The sequence below is a fragment of the Pelophylax lessonae genome (genome assembly GCF_965119305.1).
Source record: "Pelophylax lessonae genome assembly, chromosome: 9".
NCBI lineage: Eukaryota > Metazoa > Chordata > Amphibia > Anura > Ranidae > Pelophylax > Pelophylax lessonae.
In genome coordinates, this window is record NC_138776.1 from 235284979 (window position 1) to 235302488 (window position 17510).

General features: G+C 46.3%; 1 protein-coding gene across 2 annotated transcripts in view; it reads left to right on the forward strand.

Annotated features, from left to right (window-relative positions):
• The first annotated feature begins 1542 nt into the window (after positions 1 to 1542).
• Positions 1543 to 17510, forward strand: part of LOC309564522 (membrane-spanning 4-domains subfamily A member 4A-like) — a 63310-nt gene continuing 47342 nt past the window's right edge. Inside the window, exons 1-2 of one of the 2 annotated variants that reach the window (XM_082269154.1) lie at positions 1569 to 1586; positions 12279 to 12416. The gene's annotated coding sequence lies outside the window, so the exon portion shown is untranslated. Of the gene's footprint in view, positions 1587 to 12278; positions 12417 to 17510 lie in introns of both variants that reach the window. The other variant, XM_082269153.1, reaches the window with a different exon arrangement.

Genomic DNA, 17510 nt, shown 5'->3' on the forward strand with positions numbered 1-17510 from the left:
AAAAGTTCTAGTGAACATGCGAACTTTAATAAAGTCTATGGGACACGAACATGGAAAATCAAAAGTCCTCATTTTAAAGTCTTATATGCAAGTTATTGCCATAAAAAGTGTAAAGGGACACAGGTACTGCCCTGGGGGACATGTATTAATGCAAAACAATGTTTTAAAACAATCGTTTTTACAGGAGCAGTGATTTTATTAATGCTTAAAGTGGAACAATAAAAATAAAAAATTCCTTTAAATATCATGCCTGGGGGATCCCCTAATGTGCCTGTAAAGTGGCCTCTAATGTGCCTTTAAACTTGCTTGTGGCTGTAATGTATTGTCGGCTCCCAGGAATACAGGTGAAATTTAAAAATAAAAAAACGCCAAAATTGAAAAAAAAAAAAAAAAAACCCGGCGTGGGGTCCCTCCCAAAATATATACCAGACCCTTATCTGAGCAAGCAGCCTGTCTGGCCAGGATGGGAGGAGCGAGCGTGACGTGACATCAGAAGGGGCCACCGGGTGATGTAACTGGGTGTCCCCGCACCTTGCCTATAAAACAGCTGTCAGGGCTCAAGCGGCTCATTAGCCGGGAGGCATCTGAAGAGACTGGAGAGTCTTTCTTTTTTTTTTTTTTTCGAGTGCGGCGGGCGACGTGATTGATGATGGATTTACATTGGGGGACACATTTTTTTTTAATAAAGGACTTGTCAAAAACTGGCTTTTGTGTTTATTTTTTTTGTACACTTTTTTGGTAATTGGGTAGGGGTACAATGTACCCGATATCCATTCACATGGGGGGGCAGGATCTGGGGGCCTCCTTGTTAAAGGGGGATTCCAGATTCCGATAAGCCCCCCACCCGCAGACCCCCACAACCACAGCCCAGGGTTGTGGGGAAGAGGACATTGTCCTCATCAACATGGGGACAAGGTGCTTTAGGGGGGACCCCAAGGCACCCTCCCTATGTTGAGGGCAAACATCCTGGTATGGTTCAGGAGGGGGGGGACGCTCGCCATCAGCCCTGTAAAAGCTCTGAAATGAAAAGAATATAGAGGGCGCACCAGTCTAGAGCATTATCTTTTGCAACAATTTATTGTATAAAAAAGTATGCACATCATACTCACAAACGTGTAGAAATTACAGGCAAGGTAAAAAGTATATGTCCACCAAGTTCTTCATTCAGCACGGTCTAATAATTGGAGACAGTCCTGGAATGGAGACCTCCAAAAATAGCCGACGCGATTCGAGGGGGTTCCCTCTTCATCTCTTTTTCTATTTACCTTGCCTGTAATTTCTTCACATTTGTGAGTATGATGTACATACTTTTTTATACAATAAATTGTTGCTTAAGATAATGTACTAGACTGGTTTTCCCAGCAGAGCTATACCTGGGTTTTCCCTGACCTGTTGTGAGTGGCAGCACAGTCAACAAGGCGGCTAAACCATTGGAGTCATCTTGTAAGCGATCATGCTGCACAGCTCTTCTCTAACGCAGGAGCAAAAATTCAGTTTTCTAGTCCTGTAAAAGCTTTGATCTTACCAGCATATATAGAGTCCTTCTTCTCCCAGAGGTGAACATAATAATGGGGAGCAAAGTGAAGGTAATTGCAAGCATTGCACAGGGCCAGCAGTTGAGTGAACCTTCGTCTCAACCATGCACACGTTCACTTAAACTGCAGTCATTCGGGGCGATTCACTTCCTTTGGAGCTCTGAGAATCCTCATCTATCCTGCTGTCCATCCTGCATGGATCCGCAGCCAAGTGACACCGCTGACATCCCAGAGACTTTGTGCTTTTGCCAGACTGGAATTATGGTAAAAATAGGGCAGAGTAAAGCCCCGACGGCGATCGGGAAGCTGGACTCCTTAGGCAAGATGGCGCCGGCGGCCTTCCCTCCTCAGCCTCTGCCAGCACTTTGCCTCCTCCATTACCCACACAGGGAGACTCAGCCCGCTCCTCTCCAGATGTGCCTGACCTGTTCTGCTCTGCTGCACTGTTTTCTGATGCCATCCTGCTGCCAGCTGAATCAGGGGAGCCGGACCTATCTCCTGCAGAACCTAGACTGGCCCAAATAATGTCAGCCATTCAAGATTGTAAGACCTCTTTAACTACTCAAATAGAAACCATTCATTTAGACTTTTCATTGCTGAAACAAGATATGCAGAACTTGCAGGAGGTGAAAACATTTATTATTAATATGGAGGACACCGTGGCCCCTCTGACCACCAATTTGCAGGAAGCGACCACTGAAAGGGTAGCACTTAAAGCCAAGATAGATGATCTTGAAAATAGGTCCCGAGTCCCGACGCAATAATTTGCACTTTGAGGGGTTCCCAGAGAAGTCAGAGGGTGCTAATCTTGAGCATTTCTGTAACGCCGAGTGCTCCGGGTCCCGCGGCTTCCCCGGAGCACTCGAGGCATCCTGCAGGCAGCAGCGCTCCGGTCATCCTCCTCGACCGTGAGCGCTGTTCCCCTGCATCTCCAGTAACTTACCGGCCGGGTCCCGTCATCTCCAGTAACTTACCGGCCGGGTTCCTTCCTGTCCTCCTCCCGGCGCGCGCGGCCCCGCTCCCTAGGGCGCGTGCGCGCCGCTGCATTGAGATTTAAAGGGCCAGTGCACCACTAATTGGTGTCTGGTCCAATCAAGTACAAATCATATAAAAACCCACTTCCCCTTCCTGTTCTTGCCGGATCTTGTTGCCTTTGTGCCTTGAGAAAGCGTTTGGTGTATTTTCCCTGCCTGTGTATCAGACCTTCTGCCGTTGCCCCTGACTACGAACCGTTGCCGCCTGCCTTGACCTTCTGCTTCGTTTGACCCTGCCTTTGCCTTGTCCTTCTGTACCACGCCTGAATCAGCTGTCCGTGAGGTTGAGCCGTTACCGGAGGATATGACCTGGTTGCTACCGCCGCAGCAAGTCCATCCCGCCTTGCGGCGGGCTCTGGTGAAAACCAGTAGCAACTTAGAACCGGTCCCCTGGTACGGTCCACGCCATTCCCTCACTGACACAGAGGATCCACCCCTAGTGTCTTCTTTGGCCGTCAGTCCGGACCCTGACAGTAGATCCGGCCATGGATCCCGCTGATGTGCCCCTGCCTAGTCTCGCTGACATCACTACCGTGGTTGCCCCACGGATTGCTCAGCAAGGTCAACAGTTGGCACAGTTGACCGCCATGCTGCAGCAGCTTCTTCCAGCATGGCAGCAGCCACCTCCACCGCCTGTTTCTGCTCCACCTCTGCAGCCGGTGGCCGCCGCCACCGCTAGACTCCGTTTGTCTCTCCCGGACAAGTTTGATGGGGATTCTAAGATGTGCCGGGGATTCTTGTCCCAATGTTCCCTGCACCTGGAGATGTTGGCCGACCAGTTTCCTACGGAACGGTCTAAGGTGGCCTTCATGGTCAGTTTACTGTCTGGGAAGGCCTTGGCCTGGGCCACGCCGCTCTGGGACCGCAACGATCCTGCCACTGCCTCCGTCCAGTCCTTCGTTTCTGAAGTCCGCAGTGTCTTCGAGGAACCTGCCCGTGCCTCGTCAGCGGAAACAGCCTTGCTAAACCTCGTCCAAGGAGATGCTACAGTAGGCGAATATGCTATACAGTTTCGCACTCTGGCCTCCCAACTGACCTGGAACAACGACGCCCTCTGCGCGACCTTTAAAAAAGGTTTATCCAGCTATAGCAAGGATTCTCTGGCCGCACGAGAGATACCTGTCTCCCTGACGGAACTCATCCAGTTGGCTACTCGCATAGATATGCGCTTCATTGAAAGACGTCAGGAACTTCGCCAGGAAAAGAATCTTGTTCGCAACAGGCCATATCCATGCCTGGCACCTCTCTTCCAGCAACCTTTGCAGCCGGTTACTGTGCCTTCTGCCGAGGAGGCCATGCAAGTGGATCGGGCTCGCCTGACCCAGCAAGAAAGGTCTCGCCGGAGGAACGAGAATTTATGCTTATACTGTGCGAGCTCCGAACACTTCTTAAAGGACTGTCCAGTTCGTCCTCAGCGTCAGGGAAACGCTCGTACCTTGTGAACGTGGGAGAGGCGTCGCTGGGTGTAAATTCTTCCTCTCCACGCTTGATTGTTCCAGTACGGATTTCTTCTGCCGCTAAAGTCTCCTTCCCTGCGGAGGCCTTCTTGGACTCTGGTTCTGCAGGAAACTTCATTAAAGCCTCCTTCATCAACCGCTTTAGCATTCCTGTGATCCGTCTCATCAAACCCTTCTTCATTACTACAGTTAACGGAGAGAATCTGAACTGTACCGTGCGTTGCCGCTCAGAACCCGTGCTCATGACCATAGGGGTCCTCCACCAAGAGATGATTGAATTTTTTGTTTTACCGAACTGCACTTCAGACGTCCTTCTTGGCTTGCCCTGGCTCCAGTGCCACTCTCCTACCCTCGACTGGACCTCTGGGGACATTAAATCATGGGGGCCTACCTGCCACACTCGTTGCCTCAAGTCGGTACCTACTAGACAAGTCTCCGTCTCCTCTCTATTGCTCGGCCTTCCTAAGGCCTATCAAGACTTTACTGATGTCTTTTGCAAAAAACAGGCGGAGGTCTTACCACCACATAGACCCTATGACTGTCCCATTGATTTGCTTCCCGGTACCACACCACCTCGTGGCAGGATTTACCCTCTCTCCACTCCTGAAACCAAGGCCATCACGGAGTACGTTCAGGAGAACCTCAAGAAAGGTTTCATCAGGAAGTCTTCTTCTCCTGCCGGAGCAGGTTTTTTCTTTGTTGCCAAGGATGGGTCACTACGCCCATGTATTGACTACCGCGGTCTTAACAAAATCACGGTAAAGAATCGCTACCCTTTGCCTCTCATCTCAGAGCTCTTTGACCGTCTGCGTGGAGCAAAGGTCTTCACTAAGCTTGACCTCAGGGGTGCTTATAATCTCATCAGAATCCGTGAAGGCGATGAGTGGAAAACCGCTTTTAATACCAGAGATGGGCACTTTGAATATCTCGTCATGCCCTTTGGGCTGTGCAACGCTCCTGCAGTCTTTCAAGACTTTGTCAACGAGATCTTCCGGGACATGTTGTATACCTGCGCAGTGGTCTATCTTAACGACATTCTAATCTTCTCTTCCACTCTGGAGGAACACCGTCGCCATGTTCGTCAAGTGCTCCAGCGTCTCCGTGTTAACCATCTTTACGCCAAAATGGAAAAGTGTCTTTTTGAACGTAGCTGTCTTCCGTTTCTGGGATACCTAGTTTCTGGACAAGGTCTTCAAATGGACCCCGACAAACTCTCTGCAGTCTTGGATTGGCCACGCCCCTCGGGACTTCGCTCTATTCAACGCTTCCTTGGATTTGCCAATTACTACCGCCAGTTTGTTCCCCACTTCTCCACTATCGTGGCGCCTATTGTGGCACTAACCAAGAAAGAAGCGAATCCGAAATCCTGGCCTCCCCAAGCTGAAGAAGCCTTTACTCGCCTTAAGGCCGCCTTCGCCTCCGCTCCAGTCTTGAATAGGCCCGATCCTCTGAAACCATTCTTCCTGGAGGTGGATGCCTCCTCTGTTGGAGCCGGAGCGGTCCTTCTTCAAAAGTCTGCTAAAGGAAAAAACGTCACCTGCGGCTTCTTCTCAAAAACTTTTTCCCCTCCTGAAAAGAACTATGCCACTGGAGACCGTGAACTACTAGCCATTAAGTTGGCACTAGAAGAATGGAGACATCCCCTGGAAGGATCCCTTCATCCTATCACCATCTACACTGACCACAAAAATCTCTCGTACCTTCAGTCTGCCCAGCGCCTTAATCCGCGCCAGGCCAGGTGGTCATTGTTCTTTGCCCGATTCACTTTCCAAATCCATTTTCGTCCTGCTGATAAGAACATTAGGGCGGATGCCCTATCACGCTCCACCGATGCCTCCGAAGATGAAATCGTTGTCTAATTTCAACTGCCCCTGCTTCACTGGCACCAGTTCCTCCAGGGAAAACATTTGTTCCTCCACGTCTTCGCCTACGGACTCTCAAATGGGGTCACTCCTCTCACCTGGCGGGTCACGCTGGAATTAAAAAGACGACTCAGCTAATTGCCAGACACTATTGGTGGCCTTCCTTTGAGAAAGATGTAACGGAGTTCGTTCGGGCCTGTACTGTCTGCGCACGTGACAAAACTCCCCGCCAGAGGCCTGCAGGTCTTCTCCTCCCTCTGCCAGTGCCCGAACAGCCTTGGTCCCACATAGCAATGGACTTCGTCACTGACCTTCCCGTATCCCATGGCAACACAGTCATATGGGTGGTTGTTGACATTTTGTCCCGCTTCCTGGTCTCCCTTCTGCGCCACAGCTGGCGAAGCAATTCTTTTTGCACATTTTTCGTCTCCATGGTCTTCCAACACATATCGTCTCCGATAGAGGCGTTCAGTTTATCTCAAAATTTTGGAGAGCTCTCTGCACCCAATTAAAAATCAAATTGAACTTTTCTTCAGCCTACCACCCTCAGTCCAATAGACAAGTGGAGAGGGTTAACCAGATCCTTGGTGACTATCTGCGACACTTCGTCTCCTCCCGTCAGGATGATTGGGTCGACTTGTTGCCCTGGGCCGAATTTTCATATAACTTTAGAGACTCTGAGTCATCCACCAAATCTCCGTTTTTTGTGGTGTACGGCCGTCACCTGCTGCCCCCCCTCCCCGTTCCCACCTCTTCTGGAGTTCCTGCCATTGATGACTTGACCCTGGACTTCTCCTCCATCTGGAAAGAGACTCAAAAGTCGCTCACCCTGGCCTCTTCTCGCATGAAGAGACATGCAGATCGAAAAAGAAGAACTCCTCCTGTCTTTGCCCCTGGGGACAGAGTGTGGCTCTCTGCCAAATACATCCGGTTTCGGGTCCCCAGCTACAAACTGGGTCCGCGTTATCTCAGGCCTTTTAAAATCAAAAGCCAAATTAATGCTGTCTCTTACAAACTCCATCTTCCTCCCGCTCTCCGTATTCCTAACTCCTTTCATGTATCCCTTCTCAAACCCCTCATTCTTAACCGATTTTCCCCCAAGGTCACCGTTCCTGCTCCTGTCTCTGGGTCCTCTGACGTCTTCTCAGTGATAGAGATCCTCGCCTCCAAGGTCGTCAGAGGTAAAAAAAAATTTCTTGTTGACTGGGAGAATTGTGGTCCTGAAGAGAGGTCATGGGAGCCCGAGTCCAATATTCTCGACAAGGAGCTCATCCACAGGTATTTGGGCTCCAAAAAGAGGGGGAGACCTAAGGGGGGGGTACTGTAACGCCGAGTGCTCCGGGACCCGCGGCTTCCCCGGAGCACTCGAGGCGTCCTGCGGGCAGCAGCGCTCCGGTCATCCTCCTCGACCGTGAGCGCTGTTCCCCTGCATCTCCAGTAACTTACCCGCCGGGTCCCGTCATCTCTTCCTCCCGGCGCACGCCGGGTTCCTTCCTGTCCTCCTCCTGGCGCGTGCGGCCCCGCTCCCTAGGGCGTGCGCGCGTCGCCGCATTGAGATTTAAAGGGCCAGTGCACCACTAATTGGTGCCTGGTCCAATCAAGTACAAATCATATAAAAACCCACTTCCCCTTCCTGTCCTTGCCGGATCTTGTTGCCTATGTGCCTTGAAAAAGTGTTTGGTGTATTTTCCCTGCCTGTGTATCAGACCTTCTGCCGTTGCCCCTGACTACGAACTGTTGCCGCCTGCCTTGACCTTCTGCTTCGTCTGACCCTGCCTTTGCCTTGTCCTTCTGTACCACGCCTGAATCAGCTGTCCGTGAGGTTGAGCCGTTACCGGAGGATACGACCTGGTTGCTACCGCCGCAGCAAGTCCATCCCGCCTTGCGGCGGGCTCTGGTGAAAACCAGTAGCAACTTAGAACCGGTCCCCTGGTACGGTCCACGCCATTCCCTCACTGACACAGAGGATCCACCCCTAGTGTCTTCTTTGGCCGCCAGTCCGGACCCTGACAATTTCCTTAACACCTGGCTGAGAGAAACCCTGGGCCATGATATTACCCCTGCCTCTTTCGCCATAGAGCGAGCATACCGCACCTCTCCTCGACCCCCCCTTGGCGGGGGCTTTGCCAAGACCTTTTATTGCCTGTATCTTCAACTTCCAAGACAAGGTGGCTATTCTGCGTGCTGTGAAACAACATGGGGAACTCCACTATAATGGCAAAACTATACACATTTTTCCTGATTTCTCGGCAGAGGTCAAACGCCAACGTGCCTACATTAATGCCATCAAAGCTAGGTTAAGGGACCATTCTGTTCAATACTCCATGCTGTTCCTGGCAAATCTTAAAATCATCTTTGCAGGGAAAACTTACTTCTTCACTTCACCAATGGAAGCCTCATCCTAGATAGATGTACCATGGGCCGCCCACAGAGAGGTCATTGACGCTGACAGAGGATCCACTATCCTATTTCATGCACGCCTAGAGGAACAGCTGCCCTGTCAAGATGGATCAGAGTTGTTTTATCTTTTTAGTGAAGTGTCTCACGCCATATAGAATATTTGCTGACCAGTTTGTTTCTGGATGACTCTCCTGCAGTCAATACTTACCTTGGTCTGTGCATTTTCATAAGACTAGGGGAAAGAAGATATATGTGGGGTTGTTTTTTTTTTTTCACTTTCTTCTTTGGCTGAGGATTACTCTGGAAGCTCCGCTTCTTACCACACAACCGTTCCCCACTAAGATTCGATGCTAGCATCACAAGTCTTTTTTCTGGTTTACTGTTTCCGTTCGGGACTTAGGCTCTCTATGATTGGGATGGAAGAGCAAGGTGGGTGGGTTGGGTCATTTTTTTCTTTTCCAGGGTTTGCTTTTTTTCTCTGGACTGGTTTTTATTTTGTCTTCCTTGGTATGTGCCTGTGCCTTCCTTATGTCTGATTGGTTTGTCATCATTGTCGCCAACCAGGGGGGTTCCTGGGTGTGATATGTTTGATCCTAAAAGTATTATTCATTTTATTTCTGTACTATAATGGCTAATAGTCTTAAGATCCTTTCGCGGAATGTCAGGGGTCTGAACACGCCACGGAAACGGTCCCTCGCATTCTCCTTTCTTAAAAAATACAAACCGCATGTCATATGCTTGCAGGAAACACATTTAATACCCCCAAAACTCTGGCACTCAGAAAAGCTTGGATAGCACACTCTTTCCATGCCTCACACACCTCCTACTCCAGAGGAGTCTCCATACTTCTCACTAAGTCTATCTCAGCTGAAATCGCCCGTGTCCGCACTGATCCATAGGGCCGTTTTGTTATTATATCTATTCAGATTGGACGCTGTGTTTTAAATTTGGTAAATCTCTACAGGCCCCCCCTGAACTTTTGACAAGAATAGCCTCACTCACTTTGGATCTTCCCGAAGGGCCCATGTTGTACACTGGAGATTTTAACGTGGTAGTAGACCCTACTTGGGACCGTTTGCCGGGCGAGGGAAAATCTTTCCAGGGTTTTTTAACCTGGATATAGGTGTATGGCCTTGTTGATGTGTGGAGATGGAAGCATCCAGAAGTTAGGCAATTTACTTGCCATTCAGACACTGATTCTGCGTGAGGTCCCGTATTGATTATGCATTCCACTCTTCCTATCATTTCTAGTGGTTCTATTTTACCCAATGGCATATCTGTTCATGCCCCATTACTGATTGAATTAGATATCCTTCCCTCTCATAAACCGTCTCTATGGCGTTTAAATTTGCATTGGCTAGAGGATCCCACCGTCTATAATGCTTGCCTACAAGGAGTGGTGGAATATTGGAAACTTAACTCTAATGTGGTTACTAAGGCGGTTACTCTAATGCAGTTATGCCATTGAATGGCAGGCATTCAAAACCACACTTCGAGCGAGGTACTTTTATGTCCATGACGGGAGTACTTAGGAAAAACAATCAGCTCCGCACTACTGAATTGGAGGCTGATGTGCTGGAAGCGGAGAGGGCATATATTGATGCACCCACACCACATTCCCATGCCCATTGGTTGCATTCCCGCAGACTCTATGAGCTCTGATTGCTGGACCTCACGCGGAAAAACATGTTATATACCTCTCAAAAAATGTTTGAACATGGTAATAAGGCTGAACATTTGCTGGCTTTTCTGGCACGCCCAGATCGGCTCCTTCCTCGATCCCCCGCATACGTACCCCACTGAACTAAGTGGTTGACTCCCCTGGTGACATTCTGGATGCTTTCATGTCTTTTTATACTAGGTTATATTCTAAAACAGTACAAAATGACGACACTCAACTGTCGCAATATATGACTGATATCCCTCTTCCGATGCTAACTAAAAAACGTAGGGATATGCTGGATGCCCCACTCACTAAGGAAGGAATAGAAATGGCCATTGCACAAATGCCAAAGCATAAGACGCCGGGACCGAATGGGTACCTTGTTGAGTGGTATGATAAATACTAATTTCTATTGAGCCAAGGAGGAGGAGTATCCGTGAGACAATAGCAAATTTTCATTCGCTATTGTCACACAAATGGGCGGGCTCGAGGCGCACTGCTCTGCGCCTCGGGTCCACCCTTTTTGGTGACTCACAGTGTCAGGACGGAGTCATCGGCTCCTTCTGACACAGCGGCATGGGGAGGGGGCGAACGTAACGATCGTGCGGGCCGGGCGTAACGATCGTGCGGGCCACAGGTTCCCCACCCCTGGTCTAAGCCAATGCCCCCTGTAGAATCCCTAAGTCCACCTTTCAACAAATTGATTCCCTATGCTCGGGTTTCCTTTGTAACTGCCTTGTAATATGGCTGGCTTAGCCTTTCCAAATTTGTATTTATACTACCTAGCCTCCCAACTTGTAGTTGTCCATGACTGGCTACACCCCTCCCCACATAATGCCTGCACTAATACTGAAGCTGCTATAGCCTCCTCCTTGGAAACATTGCATAACATTGTATATCGGAGAAAGGTGCCTGACTGTCCAGGGACAACCATGCTACGCACTACATTATCCATTTTTATCACTGTAGAATCCCCACTTTCTAAGGATCCCTGGGATGCCTCTCCTAATAATCCACTTTGGTATAATCCCACATTGCATCAACTCCTTACGGTCCCTAATTCACAATATTGGATCAGTAGGGGAGTCAAATATCTTTATCACTTTTATACCGAGAACAGCCTCAAAACCTTTGCCCAACTGAGAGAGGAATTTGCACTTCCTCCCACTTCCCTCTTTTCATATTTACAACTCCGTCATGCTCTGCAAGCTCAGTTTGGCTCCCTCTCAACGCCTTTGCAAATAACCCCACTGAAACTCCTTAGGTCCACAGAGACTACCTAACTAATATGTAGTTATTACTCTGCTCTGATGATTGACTCTAACCCTAAATACACAGCAGCCAAAAACCGATGGTCTAGTTTAGATATCCTGCTAAGTCTCTGCTGAGGATTGGGAGGAATTTGTGGATACTTATAAAAACACTGTTATAGCTTCAAGGGACAAATTCATACAAATAAACATCTTCCATCAAAGTCACCTTACCCCAGAACGCTTGCAGAAAATGAAACTCCACAACTCCCCTGAATGTTTTAGAGGTTGTGGAAATAGGGCTGATTTTATGCACTGCTTCTGGTCATGCCCAGTGGTTTCAGTATTTTGGTCAGAGGTTGGTGGATTCTTATCCACTGTTTTGGGGGTTCCCAATATCCTCCACCCTAAAAGTTGTTTATTGGGCATTTATGGTGACGACCTATCACTCTCTAATCATGCTAGAAAATTGTTACGTATATATATATATATATATATATATATATATACTGTATTTCTATGCCAAAAAAACTATTCTTTTGTGTTGGAAGGGGCCCTCTCGACCCTCTATAACTACTTGGCTACAGCTTGTTAATAATACTCTGCCCCTGTATAAATTCACCTTTGAATTACGACAATGCCCACACCTTTTTGATAAGCTGTGGGGCAGTTGGGTGTCCAGCACTCTTACTTTAGTGCCACAGGACTCGGGTGACTGAACTATGGGGTGGAAGATCTCCTGTTGACATGTACATATACTTTCTTGCTATTGACATTCCTGCATCATTTGGTTGAGCTGTTTGACATGCCAGAAGGCTTCTCTGTGATATTACTCATATAATATGGAAGGCACAGTTTGGTTGCAGTTGTAACCAGTGTTAATTGAATGTATGTTGCTCTGTTAATCTAATTTTTTGTTGTTTTTATGTTGTATGCAAAATTTTCAATAAAAATATCTTAAAAAAAAAAAAAAAACTGCAGTCATTCAGTGTGGTCTCTTTCTTCTGGTAGTTATTTGTGCTGTTTTGGGTGTTATTGAGAGTTTTGACATTTACAATACCTTTGTTGTGTATTTAGATGATATTTAATTGTCTGATGTCCTAGCAATGAAAGTTTAATTAAATATGATTTATGACTGAATATAAAATCTGACCTTTGGATGTTCTGTAATAATTGCAAGCCAAAGAACCAACACATCGGCGGTCTGTTCCACAGGTGAGAACCTTTAAGCTTCTCCACTTTATTAAAATTCTAAAATTCCTTAACTTTTCTTTTTTCAGTGTAATGCCTGGTACCTGGGTTAGCTGTGTACCAACTTGAATGTATTTCCTGCATTCATCCATAAACAAGAATTTATGCAGTGAATTATAAAGTAGTTAGAATTATGCATGCAATATAATAGCAGAGTACAGTATGCATGACAAAGATAATAATTTTACTTAACAAATCATTGTGAAAATGATTTCCAATGCAACCAAATGACTGATTTTTTAAATGACTGAACTGGAGAATAAACAGAACTATCAGGAATATTCAACCACTGTATGCCAACAGTCAGTGGCATGAAGAAGCAAAGTTGAAGATAGAGTACGATTGCCTGATTTTTGATGGAACAGTTAGAAGGGATATCTCCGGGTTAGGGATGAGATGAGTAATTTGGTGAAACCAATTGCACTGCCAAAATTATAGTTGTAAGCGTTGGCCATAATTTCACCACACATAATTGCAAACTCTCAAATTCAATCAAAGAACTGCTTTGGCAAAAATCACTTAAAAAACAAATTAACTATTATTTTTTCTCCTTTATTTAGAGGGTGTGGGTTTTTTGTTGGAGTGGGAGAGTGGTATTTATGGTAAATATTTGAAACAAGCTTCCTTAGCTCTCAGGAACAATTTAAAGCCAATTTTAATCTTTAACCCCACTAGAAAGCAACCTTCACATTTCACCGAAATGCTAACATTTACCAGAAATCTCCTGTTTTTTTGACAAACTTTCTGCAAAATGAAAACTTTTGATTTCACTTATTCCTTTTTAAGATGAAGCTCAATCATTCTCAATTCCTCTGTCCCTCTGGGACCTCTCCATATGTATGTTTTCAGTGCTATAAAACTGCCAACCTATAATCTCTCCCTTAAACTTAACATTTAACTTTTACCTAAATGTAATTATTAACATTTAACCTTCTTTCACTTTTGTGTGTGTTTTCACGGATTGTAGGGTGTGAGTCCTTAGGCTTACCCTGAAGTCTAGGAGGAGGATGTGTGGCCCTCAGGTTCCTTCCTCCCCTGCCTCTGGGGGGTCTCTCTTCAGGAGAGCCCCCTGACCTAGTATTTGGGGTCAGCTTAGGCTGGCGTGAAGAACGGGGTCTGCCAGGCCTTCTGGCTAGGCAGACCATGGAAACCTTAATCCCTGTCAGGAGCCTTGCACCCTGGGGGATCAGGGTAGAAGTCCTACTCCCTTGGGGGGTGGACTAAAGCACACCCTTAAGTGCACTTTTTGTGTGTGTGTTTCACATGCAGGTTTTTTGTTCACTTACGGGTTTTTTCGTTGTAGGTTTTGCACGACCGCGGACAAAAAAAAAAGTAACCATCATAAAAACACTTATCCTAACCTTAAAATGGTTCATAATTATTAACCTAGCACTTAGCACACATAACGAAAGACGGCTACAGCGAGGGCATCCAATGCCGGGCAGCACGCTCTGTGATCGCAGAGTCCTTTGGACCTAGCTGATCACAGATCGGGGTAACTCACAGCTGCCCTTCACCACATGATCTGCTTTCAGCCAATGACAGCTGATCACAGGATGTAAACACAAGCCTGTTATCGGCTTTTCTCTCCTCACACTGACAGCGTGAGGAGAGATGAAGAGAGCTGGTAACCGGCTTGTGTTAGGGACATGTGCACTAATAATGATTATGATTCCAGAGGAAGACATCTAAAAGTTTTTTGAAGTTGTCAACACTCTCAGCTAGTACCACTTCCTGCTCTAACCATAATTTTTTTTAAAAGTTGATGGCTGCGCTGGACTGACCTGCTTGATAGAGGGTCTGTGGGTGGGTGGTTGGTGAGAGAGGGCCACTTGGGGAAATTAACTCCCAATCAATCTGGCCCGACTGGATGAAAAAAGGCAGTGGACCCTTGTTAAGGGGTCTGGACTGCTACCTTAAGATACGACCTAGTGGTCGTTTCCAAAGTTTCTAGTGGTAGTCGGTTAAAGGAGTGCCCAAAATCAGCAACAAGAATCCAACTTAGATCAAAAGATCATCGTTTTATTGGTAGCAGAACATGTTAAAGCCAATGCGTTTCGGGAGAACAGAGACTCCCCCTTCTTCAGGGCTATTGGAGACAAAAAGCCTTGCTCCAACCATAAGGAACCTTTTTTGCACTCTAAGATTTAACCTCCTTTCCTCTATCCTCTGATTGTGGCCACTTGTCCTGATCGGGAACCTTAGAGAAAACAGTTTATTACAGTTACTGGACTCACCATTAATATATTTGTACATTGTAATTAGGGATGGGCCAAACACCCCCGTGTTCGGTTCGCACCAGAACACCTCGAACAGGGAAAAAGTTCTAGGGAACATGAGAACTCTATGGTACACGAACATGAAAAATTCAAAGTCCTCATTTGAAAGGCTTATACGCAAGTTATTACCATAAAAATGTATGGGTACTGCCCTGGGGGACATGTATCAGTGCAACATTTTTAAAAAACGATTGTTTTTAACCCCTTCTGGTCCGGAAGGTTTTCCCCCTTAGTGACCAGGCCAGTTTTTGTGATTCGGCACTTCATTACTTTTACGGAAAATTGCGTGGTCGTGCGAAGCTGTATCCAAATAAAATTGATGTCCTTTTTTTCCCACAAATAGAGCTTACGTTTGGTGGTATTTTATGACTTCTGCAATTTTTATTTTTTGCGCTATAAACAAAAAAATAGCGAAAATTCTGAAAAAAAAAAACAATATTTTTCACTTTCTGCTATATAACATCCCAATAACATTTTTTTTTAAAAAAATTTTTTTCATCATTTTAGGCCAATTTGTATTCTGCTACATATTTTTGGTAAAAAAAAACCCAATAAGCATATTTTGATTGGTTTGCACAAAAGTTATAGTGTCTAAAAACTAGGGGAAAGATTTATGTCATTTTTATTTATTTATTTATTTTTACTAGTACTGGTGGTAATCAGCGATTCTTAGCGAGACTGCAACATTTTATCAGACAGATCGGACCCCTAGCTGACATTTTTGACACTTTTGGGGGGACCAGTGACCTTACTACAGTAATCAGTGCTAAAAGTATGCACTATTACTGTAATAGTGACACTGGCAGGGAAGGGGTTAACCCGGGGGCGATCAAAGGGTTAAATGTGAGCCATAGGAGTGTTTTCTAACTGTGGGGGATGGGCCTGTGAAATCAACACATAGACCTGTGTTCCTAAATAGGTGGAACACAAGAGCTCTGTATTGATTCCAGAGAGAACAACGGTCTGCTGTGTTTACAACAGCAGACTGCCCTTCTCTTTTCACGGGGAGAGATTCGCGGGAACCTGTCGACCTGCCACCGTATAGCAGCGGTGGCTGGGCGGCAAGTGTTTAAAGGAGCAGTCACTTTAATGACGCTTAAAGGGAAACAAATAAAAATGAAAAATTCTTATAAATATCGTGCCTGAGGGATCCCCTTAGTCTGCCTTTAAACTGGCACATCTGTACAATGTATATAGCCTCCTGAAGCAATACTGACATTTCTAAAGGAAAAAATGTCATTCAAACTTGCTCGCGGCTGTAATGTATTGCTGACTCACGGCAATACAAAGAAAAAAAGTGGTGTTGGGTCCCCCCCCAGTCCATACCAGGCCCTTCGGGTCTGGTATGGATTTTAAGGGGAACCCCATGACAATTTTTTTTTAAAAAATGGCGTAGGGTCCCCCCAAAAATCTTTACCGGACCCCTATCCAAGCATGCAGCCTGGCAGGTCAGGAAAGGGAGGGGATGAGCGAGTGCCCCCCCCTGCTAAACCATACCATGTCACATGCCCTCAACATGGGGGGGTGGGTGCTTTGGGGCAGGGGGCTTTCCCTCCCCACCCCAAAGCACCTTGTCCCCATGTTGATTTTAAATTCAGCAGGGAAGCCTTAACAACCTATTGACTGTGTGCTCAGTGGGCAAACCTCCCGCTAACTGCCGAAAAAGTTCAGGTGTTAAGCAAGTACCTGAATGGGCAATGTTCAGGCTACGCTTATGCTCAGCTCAAACTGTTCTCCCATCCCTAGTAGTGCCTGAACACTGTAACCCCTCATAGTTACTCTTTCTGGGCGCAGGTGGTCACTCCGGTTAAAAATTAGAAATAAAATTTAAATTACATGCACCTGTCAAACAGGTGCAGAAAAATTGGGCCTTGGATGTTGGTGGTGCCTGAACACTGTAACCCCTCACAGTTACTTTTGCGGGGCGCAGGAACGGGCCCTGCTGTTAAAAATTTGAAAAAAAAAAAATGAAATTACATGCACCTGTGAAACAGGTGCAGAAAAATTTAACCTTGGGTGTTTGTGGTACTCTATACCAAAAACATTGTTGGAAGCTAGCATAATCAAGATTCAGGAATAGGATAGGCAGCATAAGCAGTCTTCAAGAAATCCCAGATCCCTAGCAAATTCAATCTATTACATCAGCATCAGAGCAAGAAAAAAAAGGAGTTGATTTGGGAATAGCACTTAGACCCAAGCAACTAAATGGTTAATTATCAGAGACAAGGACTTCCTGGTAGTGTATAAAAAATATATTTATTGAAAAATCATTAGTAGATAATCAATGCAAATTGCCCTAAGAAAAGTGAGCTACCCCCCCCCCCCAACATAAAACACTTGGCACCGATAAGTTTGAGTCACATGTGAACAGGTCCCTGCAAGTACATAATCAAACAAACTGACATATAGATGAAGAATCTTCTACATAATCTTCTGGGGTTAATAGAATATAGTTCTCAAATTGTAAGAGAAGTTGTAAAAAACAAACCGAAGATAAGGTGAGCTATCAGTTCATGTCATAGTTTGCTTGAAAAGGACACGGAAGGTGTGAAGGTTTACCCCCTTGGATATAGAAGTTCCATAGTTAGAGGTGACTCATACTCAGAATCCTCTTGTAGAAAAGGTAGACTCCAAGGGGGTATTTCCCCTCACAGATATCGTGACTTGTGTAGATAAGCAGAGTTCCTGATTAACAGCTGCTCTCGCTGTAAAGCTTCATGAGAGTGAAAGGATCAGTCTTTCTCTGCACACTTCACTGATAATGCCACTGCTATCTGAG